The following is a 17,307-nucleotide window of genomic DNA, read 5'->3' as shown; positions in this document are numbered from 1 at the left end:
ACTCAACCAATACAGTGATTTAGGGTCAGGTGAATCGCACTTCGAGCAAACGTTAGCGTTACGTAAAGGGAAGTGCTCCCTATAAGCAGGGCTCAAAATTAAGGGAGTTTTACCATTCTCTTTTTAATTTTGTTGCTACGCAAAAGTATCTTCTTGATGATGCGATTCAAATAAGCACAACCGACATAGGATTTTATGAAGAACAAATGTGTATTTGCCCCATTCACTAACGTTATCTAGAGCCCTGCTATAAGTAAAATTAAACACGATTGTGTTGATTCGCATTATCCGTTGTATTTTCATTTCTCTGAATCTCAAGTTACCAATAAAAAACAAGTTCATTATTTACACATTTATTTAATAATAAATATTATCTTATTTGAAAATTGCAGTTATAATAAACATAGTATAAATTAATAGTAATGTGATTTTTGAAAAATATATTTTCAAAATGTTTCGTATGAATAGCCATAATATAAATAAATGCATTTAAGGTAGAAGATAAAACTCAGTTATTAGAGTGCCCGTTTTGTTGAAAGTCTCCGTAATCTGAAGTGCCCTTTATCGGTAAACAAAGTGCCTGCAACTTTATGTATGCCATCTATTACAACATGCACTATCTTTGTTAATATTTCATTGAATACTATCAAAATTTCAGTATTTGAAGCACAGTGATTACTCTACATGCTGGAATAGCAAACAATTTCTTGCAATAATTCTAAGTAGTTTTATTTTGTTAACATGTTTACTGTTCATTCAGTTTATGCTGTTTTCCGATCGAATTTTTTATTTTTGGGGCAAAACTGTACCATTCTTCCATGAAATTGTGTATTCCCAATACAAAAGGATACACCATTTATCAACTCGACCATGTGTCTTGTCTTAAAAACTGATCTTTAGGATATAACTTTAAATAAAACAGAGGAACTTACCTCTCGCGCGTGGCGTTTGTTGTTCTCTGTTAGTGAAGTGCCATCCGTCAACGAAGTATTCGCATACCCGGCGTGCAAATGGAGAACGACAGCGCGAGCCCTGTTGCACCCCTTTGATGTAATAGTGTAGTTCAAAATGGCTGCCGCGAAGCGAATAATAGCGATTAAGTTGAAAATTTGCACAGGAAAAATGTTGTTCTGCTCTAAACTTGTATATTATACGCACCCCCTACTTGAAGAAAAAATCGACAGGTAAAAAAGTGCATATTATATTCGTAGATTTACGGTAATTTTTATTATGTATTTAAAAGCATTGATTTTTTTTTTTTATATATTTTTCGAGACATCAGCATTTTTATCTTAGAATTCCAATGCCATAAAATGAACATGATTCTGAAGGAGTCCACCAACATTGTGACTAATATATACATACAAGATTGTTTGTGTATGAATCCAAACACCATGTAAAATTCATTATCTGTCACCTTGCAAACATTAGTCAAAGAGAATCTGTCACCTTGCCACATCAATCATGACCTAGATTGAAACTCAACCTAGATACTGACAACATAAAAATTCTGAAGAAGTTTCATAAGGATTGGATGAGAAATGAGGCCTTGATAGACGTAAAGAGCAAATAGGTCACTACAGAGATTGTTGGAAGACAGACACCCAACATAGACAGTTTTTAGCCAAATTTGACTTGAAATGACCAGTAAGTGTAACCTTGACCTATGAGGAAAATAGCAGGAGTTACAAAGGACAAATCCCTTTAAGATGGTGGACATTAATTTTGTGCAAAAATTGGAAAAATCTTTCAATATATGACCGAATCAAGAAAAGGTCGACAAACATACAGACAGCTGGGGGAAGGGTGAGTTGCAATTTAGGCTCATGGACAACACTGAATTTATAATATTTGAAAACACAGGGCCACGATTGTAATGTGACTGTGTTATTTTTAACACAATAAATGTATCCCAACAACTGTTTTGATTAAACTTTTTATTAACATAACATGGTTCAAATACTAAGTTAACTTTAAAGGTTTCAACAATACAGCATTGAAGCTAAAAGTATAATGAACATGTGAGATAAACTATATTACCTTCTGCATGTATGCTTAAGTCATTCCTTATCATTCACCTTCATCATATATTGTACATTGACATACAAAGACCACTTTAAACTTGTATTTTCTTTATATTCAATCACACAAATGGTAACCTTTTTCTTTCAAAGTTTATAATAACACTTTACAACCAAAAGGCATACCGAAAGCCATTGAATGTCACAGCAAGTTCAGACCCTCTCATCCAAGGTACAAATGTAAACACTGAAAGCCATTGAATGTCACAGCAAGTTCAGACCCTCTCTTCTAAGGTAAACACTGAAAGCCATTGAATGTCACAGCAAGTTCAGACCCTCTCTTCTAAGGTTAACACTGAAAGCCATTGAATGTCACAGCAAGTTCAGACCCTCTCTTCCAAGGTAAACACTGAAAGCCATTGAATGTCACAGCAAATTCAGAGCCTCTCTTCCAAGGTAAACACTGAAAGCCATTGAATGTCACAGCAAGTTGAAAGACCCTCTCTTCCAAGGTAAACAAATCTAATGTACATCACAAAAGATAAAATTAACAATAAGTCCTCACAAACCTTTATTCATATGAAATTCTACCACAAACTAGATACAATTAATTCAAAACAAATAACATTAAAACGAGATTATACGATTTTGTCAAATATTTATGAACTTATATAAAATGTGTAAAAAACTTATTATAAATAAATTTCAATATAAATTACAATAAAAGTAAAGAAGAACATGTGTCAAAAATGCAAAATAAGCCAGATATTTAATTCTGAAATTGAAAATGTCTGTACAGTCGAATTCGCCACCATGTACACTACGCGACCCGTGATTTTGCCTAATTTGCGAAGTCAAGGCGGGCATTTTGCTTTTTGGGTGGAAAATCACCGCGATTTCACGTGACTCGTCACTCCGACGTCGCGCGAGAGCAAGATAATCTTCGCGCTAAATCCCCTCAATGTTGTGGTGATTCGCTGCGATTCGCCGCAATTCGCCGTGATAGCAGTGAATATCGTTGACATCGATGATTCGCCAATTCATGCGTATAAACCGAAACGTATCGATAACTGTATACATGTACATAACGCTTTTCTAATGTTCACAATTATTAAATAATCAAACATAATTGCATCATCACTTCCGAAAAATAATCTTAAACATTTATGTCGGTAAATATGTTTGAGAATTTCATTAACACAACTGTATGACTACGCAATTTTTCAGAAGTGTAAAGAGTATAGTGCATAATGTGGAACACAGCTTTCATTGGACGAGCATATTAAAATTTAGATCAAATGCAATACGATCTTACAAAAAAACTTTTTATTGCGTCATACGCCTTCATGTAAAAAACGTTTTCCTCCTGGAAATTGTGCTATTAATGCATAATATTATCAAAACATTTTTTCGACACGTAAAGCGTTGTAACAAATTAATATACAATTCAAAACAATTATACCATAAGAATTAATGTTCCGTTAAATTCCCAAATGAGAATAATTATTTATAATCCGAAACACTCTTCCAATGTTTTAATGTTAACACGACGTTCAGAAATGCTTCCAATATAGCCATCATGTATATTTCCCGACAAAAGAGCGTGAAAATTATGCGGCAATGAACAAGGTCAAGGTAAAGAGTGTGCAAGTATTGATTTTTTATACAAACTGCGTAGCGCGGAGAAAATTGAATTCTGTTGATTTCAGTTAAATGTTTCTTTGGTATTTTTAAAACAGTTATATCGCCAAAAATTTGATATTTCTTTTAAAGTCAAATCAAATCAAACATGCCGTATCCGTATCGTTACTGATAGAAGTAAAACATAATACCTTGACGTGTATAGTTTTTTTGTTGTGAGGGACCATCTGAGTAAACGCCGAAAAATATATACAAACTGTTATTTTTTGTTAATGCCCTTTGATCCATTATCGCACTTAATTGGCAGCGCCATCTTGTTGTTTCTGTGATTGTCACATCTTTTCGCAGTTTGAACACGTATAAAGAGTGCCAATTAGACACTAGAATAAACACTATCACCCGCTGGACAGTACACAATAAATAATCATATGTTGAGGGGTTTTTGTTTTGGACGTGAAAACCCAGAGAAATGCATGTACATTATACATCATCATATTTATTTAACTTTGCGAATGCTTAGTGCTACGTTGATATACTCGTTTTTTTCAGCAAAACAAACACAATGTTTAATGGCTTTAATATATAGGCAATGATGTAATAACAACATAATATATAACATGATATCATAATAAAACGTACTTAAAAATAGAACAGTAATGTATTTCCGATTTCCGGCTTATCAAGCATTGTGAATGTATGTACAACGCTCGGAAAGTAACGCGAGTAACACGAGTTATCCGCAATGGAGCCTGAAACAGAAAATAAATAAGTATAGCGTAATCTAGTCCAAATAATTAGACGTAATCTACCTATTACATTTAAACTTTAAATGAAAGTGTTACTTAAACAATTTTCCGTGCCTTAAGGCGCGGATATTTTGCTAAACACTGTTAACAAAAGGGTAGTCCAAATTTTTTACGCTCTTAAATATTAAGCTACTTTTTATATGGGTAATATTTGGAGCAAGAATTTAGCCCATATAAAAAGTATCTCTAAATTCTTTGCGCGTCTTATAAATGAGACTAACAAAAGGGCTACACGTTATAATTTAATGAAATGCAAAAATAAGTATTAACATAATTAATAACGTCAATAAACACACACGGTATGATCAAAGTTTAAAAGGAAAACTTATATCATATTTCTCGTAAATTACCAAATTATTAGTTTCGTCTAAATCAAATACCATTATAGAGAAACAAGGTATTTATAACCGACCAATGACGAAACACTATGCAACTTTCAATTTACACAGTGCTACGCTACATGTATATAGCAACAATATGGAATTTGAACAGTGGTAGTGTATTCGGGCCTGGAATATAATTGATTGTAAGTGTTAAGAAACATTCTGCTAATGCAATTAATTAAATAATGTTTACATGTTATGTTCAATAATTATTGCATGATCATTCTGCGCTGTGATATTAATTTGGAGCCGTTAAAGCTTCCGACATTACTTCATCAAGTTCATGTCAGAACAGGAGTATTTAAGCTTATACGCCCATTGTATACAACAAGAACAAAAGTTTTATTATTGCAATGTATAATGTACATGTAAGTGTATACATATATGTTACATGTAATGTAGTGTAACCCTCAATGTAAATCGCTTAAAAAGGGGAATCACGGCGGTACGCGATGATTTGCGCTGATTCGCGCTGATTGCGCAACAGCGTGATACATTGCGCGACGGTTGCCGAGACATCATCCAAATTTTCTTGTCACTCGGAAACACCGCGATTTGTCACGTTGCATCGATTGCGATGAAGCGAGAATCGCGGCAAAAATCACGGGTCGCGTAGTGTATATCATGCATGTACGATGTGAATCTAAATTTAGTTTTACGGATCATTTTAAATTTCTGCAACTATATATATACTACACACAAACACTAACTCTGATCCTATAATAAAAAGACGAATGATTCGGTTATTGTAGGAGAATATGTATGAAATATCTTTGTCACAATCGGCTAGGGGCGCTAATTTGTCTTTGCTGCATTTCATGAAATTTGTGTTCAATGTATATTTTTTCTTGCCTATTTTGTGTGATTGTAACATATTTTATCAATATATTACAATTTAACACAAATAAAGAAATCGTATACAGGGCTCGGCCTTGAGGGCGACATCTTCGCCCTGGACATAATAATGTCGCCCTTAAATTACATGAAGGAGAAGTTGACTTCGCCTTCTTTTTTTACAACATCAACGTTTTTTTCTCTCAACTTTTTCTTCTAAAAATTCTCTATTTTCACATATCATAAAGTCACCGATGACGCTTGTTATGTTATCAGTTTATTATCACAGCAAAAGTTCGACTGCTGTGAAAGCTTATCCAGGCAACTAGCATACATGGGCATTCACTCCAAACAATAACGGTTTAGATCAAAAGATCATAGCGAGTGTCATTTCGCTGACAGTTTGGATAGTTCTCTCTTCTGCAAGCCCAATTAGTACACGCCTTGCAGGAGGAGTTAAGCGGTACATTTACATCGATAGTTACCAATGAAAACGCGCGCATTGTATATACATATGCAGTAGTTTACCTGAGAGATGAAATGACGTCGTTATAGACATGTATTTACGCTCAAAAAAGTTTGCACGTGCAACACATTCCCAACAAATATTATGAATAGGATTTAATCTAGTATGTTCTACTGTTTACTTGTTTCGTATTTCAAAACTCTTAAACACTAATTATCCAGTTGATGTGCAATTTATTTTGTCAGACATTAATTCATAACCATATAAACGAAAACTTACAACCCACCCGTGCAAACTGTAGTGCTAATTTCCATAATTTTATCTACCGTATCCATACGTTAACGACTTTATTTTATATCCCGCAACCTCTTTGTGCGTGCTGTAAGTTGTCTAATGATTACGTGATAATTGATTGACCATTCGTTAATTACATGTTTTTGGCAGTCGGAAAAATTATTAAAGAAAAACAAAATTGATCAAAGGTCTGTTAATTATGTAGATCCACTACTGTAAAAGTCCAGCGAGTTTTGTCAGTTTGTTAATCCACCGATAATAACAAGTAACACCCATCTTATATAAACTGGAATCACAGTTCATTTTTATACTAACAAGTCCTAATACTACACAATAGACATTGAGAAAACACATTAGATATAAATTATCCGAGTAGAATAAAATTTCTACGTCATGACTCATGACCTTCGACATTGCACATGGCAGATGTATTGTAACATTCAACCCGCGTTCAATTCAAAGCTGGCGATTCAAATTACAAGTAATGGTGATTCAATAATGGAGAAAGCATTAACTGGATTTAACAAACATGTATGTGTAATAAGGTTTGTTACACCAGATAACAACAAGGTAAATTTCGATTATTAAATGAAACAGGTACATATTTCGGATATGTATACAATTCGGATAAACAGTAATAGATATACTACATGTCCCATGCATTAAGATTGTGTTTTGTTAAGACTCGTTTTTACCACAATTTGGTGATTTCATGACGTGAAGAATTCCCAATGGCATTGGTACCGGACATGTTCCCAATTGGATGAAAAAAATCACTGACTAATTATCATGTATCGATACATTATGATGTAAATAGGGTTTGGATTGTCATTGCATTATTAAAGTACTGTTTATTTTTATGATGCACATGGAAATCACAAGTTTTATTTGTATGAATTGATTTTTGTGACTAAATATGACTTTTGTACAGATTTATTGAATTTGAAAATAGTATTTGTTTGTCATTGATGATGATACAGTACTAAGGCTTGGTGTAATGAGGGTTATAAAACAAGCGAAGATTTTATTTAACGCCGAACAGAAACCACTTCTCCTTCTAGTAGCCTCACTTCTCCCTAATTTCAGCTCAGGGAGAAGTCACTTCTCCCTCAAGTTTGAACCTAGGCTGAGCCCTGCGTATAATCACGCTTTAATACATTATATTAAACAGTTTCCTTTCTGGTAACCCCCTACAACTACTTATTTAGGTTGAACATGATGCTGGTAATTAATCTCCAGAGCTAAACATAGAAACTTTCACTTACTGAAGCTTAAACCATGCCATAAAACATGAAACATGAATGCATAAATAGCTACTTACAACTGCATTAACTTAATTATAACCATGGCAGTAAATAGGCTGTTGTTTTATAGATTCTGGTTTACACATGTGATATTTGAATATTTTTACTGCTATTTGTTTAAATTTGATTGTTATTAAGCATGCATGCATGAAAACCACATAATGGCTTAACAAGATCACGTAAGGAATAAGTAAATTGTACATACAATAATTATTATATAATTTGATCCTAAACAAATTAAAACTCATCCAAAGCTATTGCTTAAAGCTTAATTTACAGTTTTTAATTTACAGCTTTATGCATATGCTTTACTAGTAATGCCAAACTAGCCTGTGCAGTCTTCACAGGCTAACCATTAATGACACTTTATATGCTTTTATTGTATATTTTGTTTGAAAGGACTTTCATCTTACTGAAAATACAGTGCCGGAACCGAATTTTGAAGGCCTTTGCAAACAGTTTGGATCCAGATGAGGCGCCACAGAACATGGCGTCTCATCTGGATCCAAACTGTTTGCTATTCTGATGGTATTTTTTGGAAAAAAAATAGAAGAAATGCTAATTGTAGAAATTCAGCAGACAACATTTTAGCAGACGATAAATTTCCCAGCATGCAAAGGGTTAGGTGGAAAGTGTGGTCCCTGATAAGCCTATGCAAAATGCAAAAGCTAACCTGGGAAAAAACTTTACACACAAGCATTAAACCCCATTTTCCCACAAACCTGCTCATATAAAATACTTGAAGAACTGAACATCTGATTTCCAAGTGCAATTACTGGATAATGGAGACAAAATTAAAACTGAATGATGTTTGTGGTTGTCTGATTTACTCATGTCTTCACTCTGGACATATTCTGAATGAAATTAACTCTTTATAAAAATCCTTAACCCTTCCCCACTCAGAAGCAAAGTGACAATAGCTATGGGCAAACAGCATAAAACCAGAATAGCCTGCAAGTAGAGTAACTTGCAGTCTGTTTAGGTTTTATGCTGTTTGTTGCTCATCAGTATCTAAGGGTTGGAATTTATGAAGCCTTCAAAACTTTAATCTACTAAGAAAGGTCCTTAATAAAATTGAACTTTCTAAGGGACTACAAATGTGTCAAAATACATATCTAAGTAGTAAAGGGTTATATGGGTAAAGAAGATATGAAGCAAATGCCGAAACAATTAAGGCTAAACTATTCAAGTAGCACCTTTAAACCTTCACCGAACATGATAGACTTCAGCCTTCTACATATTGTATGAATGTCCTTACTTGTAAAGATCATTTTTCAACCATGTTTAACCACATTTAAATATATGTCAAGGTCCAAATTGAGGGGAAATATTTATATCAAATGCTCAAGTTAACCCATTTATGCCTAGCCTCTAGAAAAAAGGCCTTGGCAAACAGCGTAGACCCAGATGAGACGCCGCATGATGCGGCATCTCATCAGGGTCTGCGCTGTTTGCTTAAAGGAATTTCTAAAAGAAATATTCTTAATATAGAAATAAATATACTAGACATCCCTAATTTTGAAAAATAAATTGATCCAATTAAGAAGGATCGGAGAGTCCACTAGGCATAAATGGGTAAATGACCCCAGTGCTCGTCAACATGTTTTGAAGAATACCAACTCATTTTACAAACGCAGAAGTCACTTTTATGAACTCAAGTTCCAATTGTAGTTAAAAAATTGCTTGTCAACATTTCACCTTAAACAGCTTTTTTCCCCACAAATGGACCCTTATAGGATGCGGAATTGCAACAAACAAAACCAATTCATGGTGCATCTGCAATCGCATAAACATGAAATTCCAATAAATCCTCCCGATAAACTGAAACACCGACGCAGGAAAATCGTTTCTGGCTTTCAGAAATCAATACGAGACTATCCTCTAAGCACATGCCGTATAATGCTGAAATAACGACATAATTGCACCAAAGTTGTTACTGAAACCTTGTACAATTGATTATTGATATGTTGATATGTATGAATGTGAACGTACATTAACGCAATGGTTAAGCTTTTACTTTACAAAATAGCCCCATGCATGTAGCACTTGAGACATTCAAAAAAGCATTGCCCTTAGATGCTCAAACAATCTTCACAAAACACTGCATAATGAGAATATGGAAAAAACTTCAAAATTGGAGTGGGCATCATTTTTATCACTAACTAAAACATAACTTAAGTATAACAAGACTATTGCCACGCAATATATGTCCCCTACAGGGTCCACCATTGTCAGAAATTCCACCGTTGTCATAATTTATTTATTTTTACTTGTTGCCATAGCAACCAGAATTTTTGACGTAGGAACAAAATGAAATGACATGCATAATGTCCATATAGCCATCTATCTATGTTTCAAGTTTCATGAAAAATATTAAGAACTTTTCAAGTTATCGCAGGATCCAGAAACCCACCATTTTCAAGAGTATTTGTAGTCTATTTGTTGCCATAGCAACCAGAATTTTTGACGTAGGAACAAAATGAAAAGACGTGCAAAATGTCCATATTGTAATCTATCCATGTTTCAAGTTCCATGAAAAAATATTATGAAGTTTTTAAGTTATCGCAGGATCCAGAAAAGTGAGACAGGCAGGCAGGCAGGCAGACAGGGAACAATAAGCCTTTCTGCATGACTTTTTCATTAACAGTGAATTATTTTTTTCATGCAAACTGTATTTTTAAACTGTGTTCATGTATCCATGGACACAGATCCCTTTTTTTAGGATAAAAAAATTCAATTTAACACCGGTCCCAGTTTTGTAGTAATTTGATTTATATGATGCAGGTGTCTATTTTATTTATTATTTGTCAAATATCATGTAAAAGGACTGGAAATCAGCTGCAGGGATCTAGAATAAAACACTTATGAAGAAATAAACAGATCGTATAAAGAAAGCATAGCACAAAAATAATAGAAAACACTGAGGTAGATTATCAACAAATTTAAATTAAGAATCCAAACTCTGAGGAACAATAATTATCCAACAAAATGTAAGATTCCAACACATACGTAAAATAATTATCTAACTAAAAGTAGTAAATCAAAACCATAAGGTATGATCATCCAGCAAAAAAGTAGAAATCCAAACATTGAGGTAAAATAATGAACCAACTAAAAGTAGAAATCCAAACACTGAGGTACAATTTTTATACAAGTAAAAGAAGGAATAAACAAATCAAGGAACAATTATTATCCAACTTACAGTAGGAATCCAAACGATGAATAAAAAAAAAACAATGTACAGAGTCATTTTAAAATCTCACAATTAATGACATAGCTATGGCCCGGACAAGCTCATTAGTGGTCATTTTTAACTTTTGAACTCCAGGTGTGACCTTGAAGATATCAACATAATTCTTTCACATGACACATTGTCCAATGATTGTGAACAAATGTACCACGTTATTTTAAAATCTCACAATGAATGACATAATTATAATGGCCCGGACAAGATCATTTAAGGCCATTTTTGACCTTTGAACTCACAGTGTGACCTTGACCTTGGAGATATCGACGTAATTCTTTTGCGCTACACACCGTCCAATGGTGGTGAACAAATGTGCAAAATGATTTTAAAATCTCACAATTAATGACATAGTTATGGCCCAGACAAGCTCATTTTTTACATTTGAACTCAAAGTGTGACCTTGACCTTTGCGATATTGACATAACTCTTTCGCCCCACACACCAAATGCCAAATGATTGTAAAATCTCACACACCATATGCCATATGATTGTAAAATCTCACAATGAACATCATAGTTATGGCCTGGACAAGCTCATTTATGGCCATTTTTTACCTTTGAACTTTAAGTGTGACCTCACCTTGAATATATCAACGTAATTCTTTCGTGCGACACACCGTCCAATGATGGTGAACAAAATTTGCCAAATGACTTGATAATATCTCACAATGAATGACATACTTTTTGTCTGGACAAGCTCATATATGGCCATTTTTTATCTTTGAACTCAAAGTGTGACCTTGACCTTGGAGATATCAAAGAAATTCTTTCACGCGACCCACAGTCCAATGATGGTGAACAATTTTGCCAAATGATTTTAAAATCTCATAATAAATGATAAAGTCCGACAAGCGTTTGACCTTTGAACTCCAAGTGTGACCTGGACCTTGGAGATATTGACATACTTTTTTCACACGACACACCGTCCCATGGTGGTGAACAAATGTACCAAGTTATTTTAAAATCTAACGTTAAATGACATAGTTATGATCCGTACAAACTTTCGGTTAAAAACACACCAAGTGACCCTGTGACCTTGTTTTTGACCCGGCATGACCCATATTCAAACTTGACCTATACATCATCTAGATATACTTGTAGCGGATCCGTGGTCTAGTGGTAACACACTGGCTTCACAATCCAGAGATCGCTGGTTCGATCCCCCGCTGCACCTAACCTACTAACTCGTCTTTCGCATGAGACGTTAAACCGAGGTGCAGTGTACTAGGTGCTATACACAGGGCACTAAAAGACCCAGGGTCACCTCTGGAACGGGGTGTCTCCTGTATCTTGCACTATCCCCCGTAACCAACTAACACGTCTTTCTGGGGGCGATGGCCATATGGGAGACAATCCCCGTGCACTCGATAAAAAACAACAACAACATCTAGATACAACTTGTGACCAAGTTTGGTGAAGATCTGATGAAATTTCTGGACAGACCGACCGACCAACCGACCGACAAAGTGACTCCTATTTAGCCCCCATTACCAATGGTAATGGGGGTATAATAATTATCCAGCTAAAAGTAGCAATCCAACCACATACAATAATTATCCAGCTACAAGAAGCAATCCAAACACCTACAATAATTATCCAGCTATAAGTTGGAATTCAAACAACGAAACCAATAATTATCAACAAAAAGTAGGAATCCAAACACTGAGGTAAAAGAATTACCTACATGTACTGAAAGTAAGATTCCAAACAAACAGGTACAAATCCAACTATGAAAGTGTGAACACTTTTATTCCTCCCTTTTCATAAACTCAAGAATAACAAAAACTTATTTTTTCAAGTTACCACACAATTCACTGTTCTCTTTTTTACATACATATAGCACCCTTCTACTTTATGTCTGAAGTGAAATGTTGGAAAAAGTCATTTCTCACTGACAACACCTTACTATAAAATACGTTTTCTTAAAACTCAAATGTCATGATAAGAAACATCATGATGGCTAATATCTGCTTTCACATACATTTGATGTACACAGATTTGACAACCAAAAAACTGATCCATGATCTTGTATCACAAACAAAGCTGCACAAATGGTTGCATTTCTTCTCTCCTAAGGTTATTCAAAGGTGTTTTGAATCTGAAACAAAACATAAAGATAAAAAGAAAAGAGATAAAGTTTCAGAGGTTAACTAAAACGTACCAAAACAAGGTGCACTTTGACAGGTAGAGAACAAGATTTAGAATAGCCTATGTAATCCATCACAGAAGAGCAATCTGTCACACTTTATCGAAAGATATGTGCTTCGCTCTGTGAAAAGAGGGTGTAATCCATGTACGTAAAGTGTGGTCCCAGATTAGCCAGTGCAGTCCGCACAGGCCTATCAGGGATGACACTTTCCGCCCAAACTGCATTTTTACTAAGAAGAGACTTTCTTTAAACGAAAAATATCATAAAAGCAGAAAGTGTCGTCCCTGATTAGCCTGTGCAGACTGGGAAGACACTTTTTGCACATGCAATAAACACCCTTTTCGCAGAGCACGGCCCATATATATTCTTACATGAATATTTACCAAAGTTTTCATTTTTCTTCAGTCTATTTCATGAGTCATCCTATAATATTCACTTTTCTAATCGAATTTAATTTTAACACTTAGCACTGTGTTAGTCTATTAATCCATTACATACATGCAGCATATTGGTATGTGGTAGATAATCCCGCCTGCTGTATCAAACCGAATTTAACATAACACTGATCACTGTCTGAAGTCACATACCACTTCTGGTTTGTTTTAAGGTAAGGCCAGTCAAAAGCTCTCTTGTGTTTCAGCAAACGTTTGCTCTCATTCGACAATCCATTGTTTGAACCCACAATAACTCAAATAAAAAATGTCTCTTGATCTACCATTCAGAACTTTGCTAGCAAAGAACTCTATAGTAGCGTTATTATGCAAAATCACTCCATTTACAAAATCTTTAAGAAAACAAGGGCTGTTTGTGAAACATGCATGCCCCTTCATATGGGCTGTCAATTGCAGTGGCAGCCATTGTGTGAATACGTTTTTTGGCACTGTGACCTTGACCTTTGACCAAGTGACCCGAAAATCTATAGGGGTCATCTGCGAGTCATGATCAATGTACCTATGAAGTTTCATGATCCTAGGCTCAAGCTTTCTTGAGTTATCATACGGAAACCATTTTACTGTGTCAAGTGACCGTGACCTTTGACCTAGTGACCTGAAAATCATTAGGGGCCATCTGCGAGTCATGATCAATGTACCTATGAAGTTTCATGATCCTGGGCATTAGCGTTCTTGAGTTATCATCCAGAAACCATTTTACTATTTTAGGTTACTGTGACCTTGACCTCTGACCTAGTGACCTCAAAATCAATGGGGGTCATCTGCGAGTCATGATCAATGTACCTATGAAGTTTCATGATCCTAGGCCTAAGCTTTCTTGAGTTATCATCCGGAAACCATCTGGTAGACGGACGGACGGACCGACATGTGCAAAACAATATACCCCCTCTTCTTCGAAGGGAGACATAATAACCTCATGATTACAAGTTCATTAAAACTTCAAAATAATTCTTTAATATTGTATATGCACTAGTATTTTCACTGTTTAAATGAAATTAATATAAAGAAAATGAGATTTTTTTACCTAATTTCTGCATTCCACTTTTTCTGTATAAAAAATGAACAATAAAATCCATTATAATCGTACAATATCAAATATATGTTCGGCTCTATTCCTCCGACTAGAGACTGACAAAATCAATATCCCTAGAACAGTTAACTATGTTTAATTCATAGTATGCTGATGTGGAATTTCAACACCAATACTGTACCCCAAGGGACATATAAAATCGTTAATGTTCCCACTTTGCACAACTTGTTGCTTTCTCAGTGTCAACATCTTGTAATGGATACAGAACTAAATGGTTCCTTAAAGCTGTCCTCTTCCCAGTGTGTGTTTTTTTTCATCATTTTAAGAATGGGAACTCTGCATAAACAAAAATTGTGTTGGTTTTACTTAAACTAGAGCTTTGTCACAGACGTGACGAATACCCCCACATGCCGCATGGACACAGAATATTTTGCATATTGTCTTCACAAAAAAACAGCGGACACCATGCTCAATGTTTAAAACGCACTAAGTGACCTTGTGACCTAGTTTATGACCCGGCATGACCCATATTCAAACATGACTAAGACATTATCTCGATACAACTTCAGACCAAGTTTGGTGAAGATCAGATGAAAACTACTTGAATTAGAGAGCGGACACCATGCTCAATGTTTAAAACGCACTAAGTGACCCCTGTGACCTAGCATTTGACCCGGCATGACTCATATTCGGACTTGACCTAGACATCATCTAGATACAACATCTGACCAAGTTTGGTGAAGATCAGATGAAAACAACTTGAATTAGAGAGCGGACACTTAATACAGACTGACAGACAGACCGACCAACTGACCGACCAACAAGCTCATTCCTATATACCCCCCTAAATAATAAATGGCTAATAAATTCTTTAAAATATAAAATAAAAATGATTTCAATATTACATTTAGTGAGGTTCAATTTAAAAAAACTTGCTGAGAAATGAACTAAATAGCGAGACTCATTCCATTTGATAGCCTACTCACTCCATTTGATAGCCTACTCACTCCATTTGATAGCCCATGCACTCCATTTGATAGCCTACTCATCCCATTTGATAGCCCACTCATATTTGATTGCCTACTCATTCCAGTTGATAGCCAACTCACCATTTGATAGCCTTCTCATCCCATTTGATAGCCTACTCACTCAATTTGATAGCCTACTCACTCCATTTGATAGCCTACTCACTCCATTTGATAGCCTACTCACTCCATTTGATAGCCCACTCATATTTGATTGCCTACCTACTCCAGTTGATAGCCAACTCACTCCATTTGATAGCCCATGCACTCCATTTGATAGCCTACTCATCCCATTTGATAGCCCACTCATATTTGATTGCCTACTCATTCCAGTTGATAGCCAACTCACCATTTGATAGCCTTCTCATCCCATTTAATAGCATACTCACTCCATTTGATAGCTCACTCACTTCATTTGATAGCCCACTCACTCCATTTGATAGCCCACTCACTCCATTTGATAGCCTACTCACTCCATTTAATAGCCTACTCACTCCATTTGATAGTCAACTCATTTCATTTGATAGCCTACTCACTCCATGTGACAGCCCTTTCACTCCATTTAATAGCCTACTAACTGCGTTTGATAGCCCACTCACTCCATTTGATAGCCTACTCACTCCATTTAATAGCTTTCTCACTCCATTTGAAAGCAAACTCACTCCATTTGATAGCCCAATCACTCCATTTAATAGCCCACTCACTCCATTTAATAGCCTTGACTCACTCCATTGGATTGCCAAAACACTCCATTGTATAGCCCACTCACTCCATTTGATAGAGCATTCACTCCATTTGATAGCCCATTCACTCCATGCGATAGCCCATTCACTCCATGTGATAGCCCACTTACTCCATTTAATAGCCCTGACTCACTCCATTTGATAGCACTGACTCACTCCATTGGATAGCCAACTCACTCCATTTTATAGCCCACTCACTCCATTTGATAAAGCATTCACTCCATGTGATAGCCAATTCACTCCATGTGATAGCCAATTCACTCCATGTGATAGCCCATTCACTCCATGTGATAGCCAATTCACTCCATGTGATAGCCAATTCACTCCATGTGATAGTCAATTCACTCCATGTGATAGCCCATTCACTCCATGTGATAGCCCATTCACTCCATGTGATAGCCAATTCACTCCATCAGATAGCCAATGCACTCCATGTGATCGCCCATTCACTCCATGTGATAGCCAATTCATTCCATGTGATAGCCCATTCACTCCATGTGATAGCCAATTCACTCCATGTGATAGCCCATTCACTCCATGTGATATCCCATTGACTTTCCATTTGATAGACCATTAGAAATACTACTTATATATTTGCTATTCAATACTAACATTACTTTAATGTTCAAGTAAAGATCAACGCAATGATATATTTTAACTTTCCTATGTGAAACAGGTCCTTGATTCTTTAAACAGTGCCTCATTCTAGAAAAATTGTGCTTCATGCATTGACACTGGCAAGACACTTCCTGCTGTTATCGAAAAAAAAATGTTTATTAACCTTTTACCACTTAGAAACGTATTTTGATGCATTTGTAGTCCCATAGAAAGTTAAATTTAACTAAAGGTCATTCTTACTATATAGATTCAAGTTTTAAAGGCTTAATTTTCAACCCTTAGATACAGATGAGCA

The 17,307-nt window shown here is 35.4% G+C and overlaps 1 protein-coding gene across 13 annotated transcripts in view; it reads right to left on the bottom strand.

Annotated features, from left to right (window-relative positions):
- LOC127842734 (uncharacterized) overlaps positions 1 to 17,307 on the bottom strand; it is a 118,948-nt gene that overhangs the window by 43,517 nt on the left and 58,124 nt on the right. Inside the window, exon 1 of one of the 13 annotated variants that reach the window (XM_052372426.1) lies at positions 14,621 to 14,643. The exons of 9 other annotated variants lie outside the window; for them this stretch is intronic. The gene's annotated coding sequence lies outside the window, so the exon portion shown is untranslated. Of the gene's footprint in view, positions 1 to 2,040; positions 2,060 to 12,679; positions 12,932 to 12,976; positions 13,058 to 14,620; positions 14,644 to 17,307 lie in introns of those variants that run through there. 3 more of the 13 variants (XM_052372433.1, XM_052372429.1, XM_052372434.1) reach the window with 3 other exon arrangements.

This window comes from Dreissena polymorpha, chromosome 8 (genome assembly GCF_020536995.1).
Source record: "Dreissena polymorpha isolate Duluth1 chromosome 8, UMN_Dpol_1.0, whole genome shotgun sequence".
Lineage (NCBI taxonomy): Eukaryota > Metazoa > Mollusca > Bivalvia > Myida > Dreissenidae > Dreissena > Dreissena polymorpha.
The sequence above is the reverse complement of the archived record's forward strand: the minus strand, read 5'-3'. Positions and strand labels throughout refer to the sequence as shown.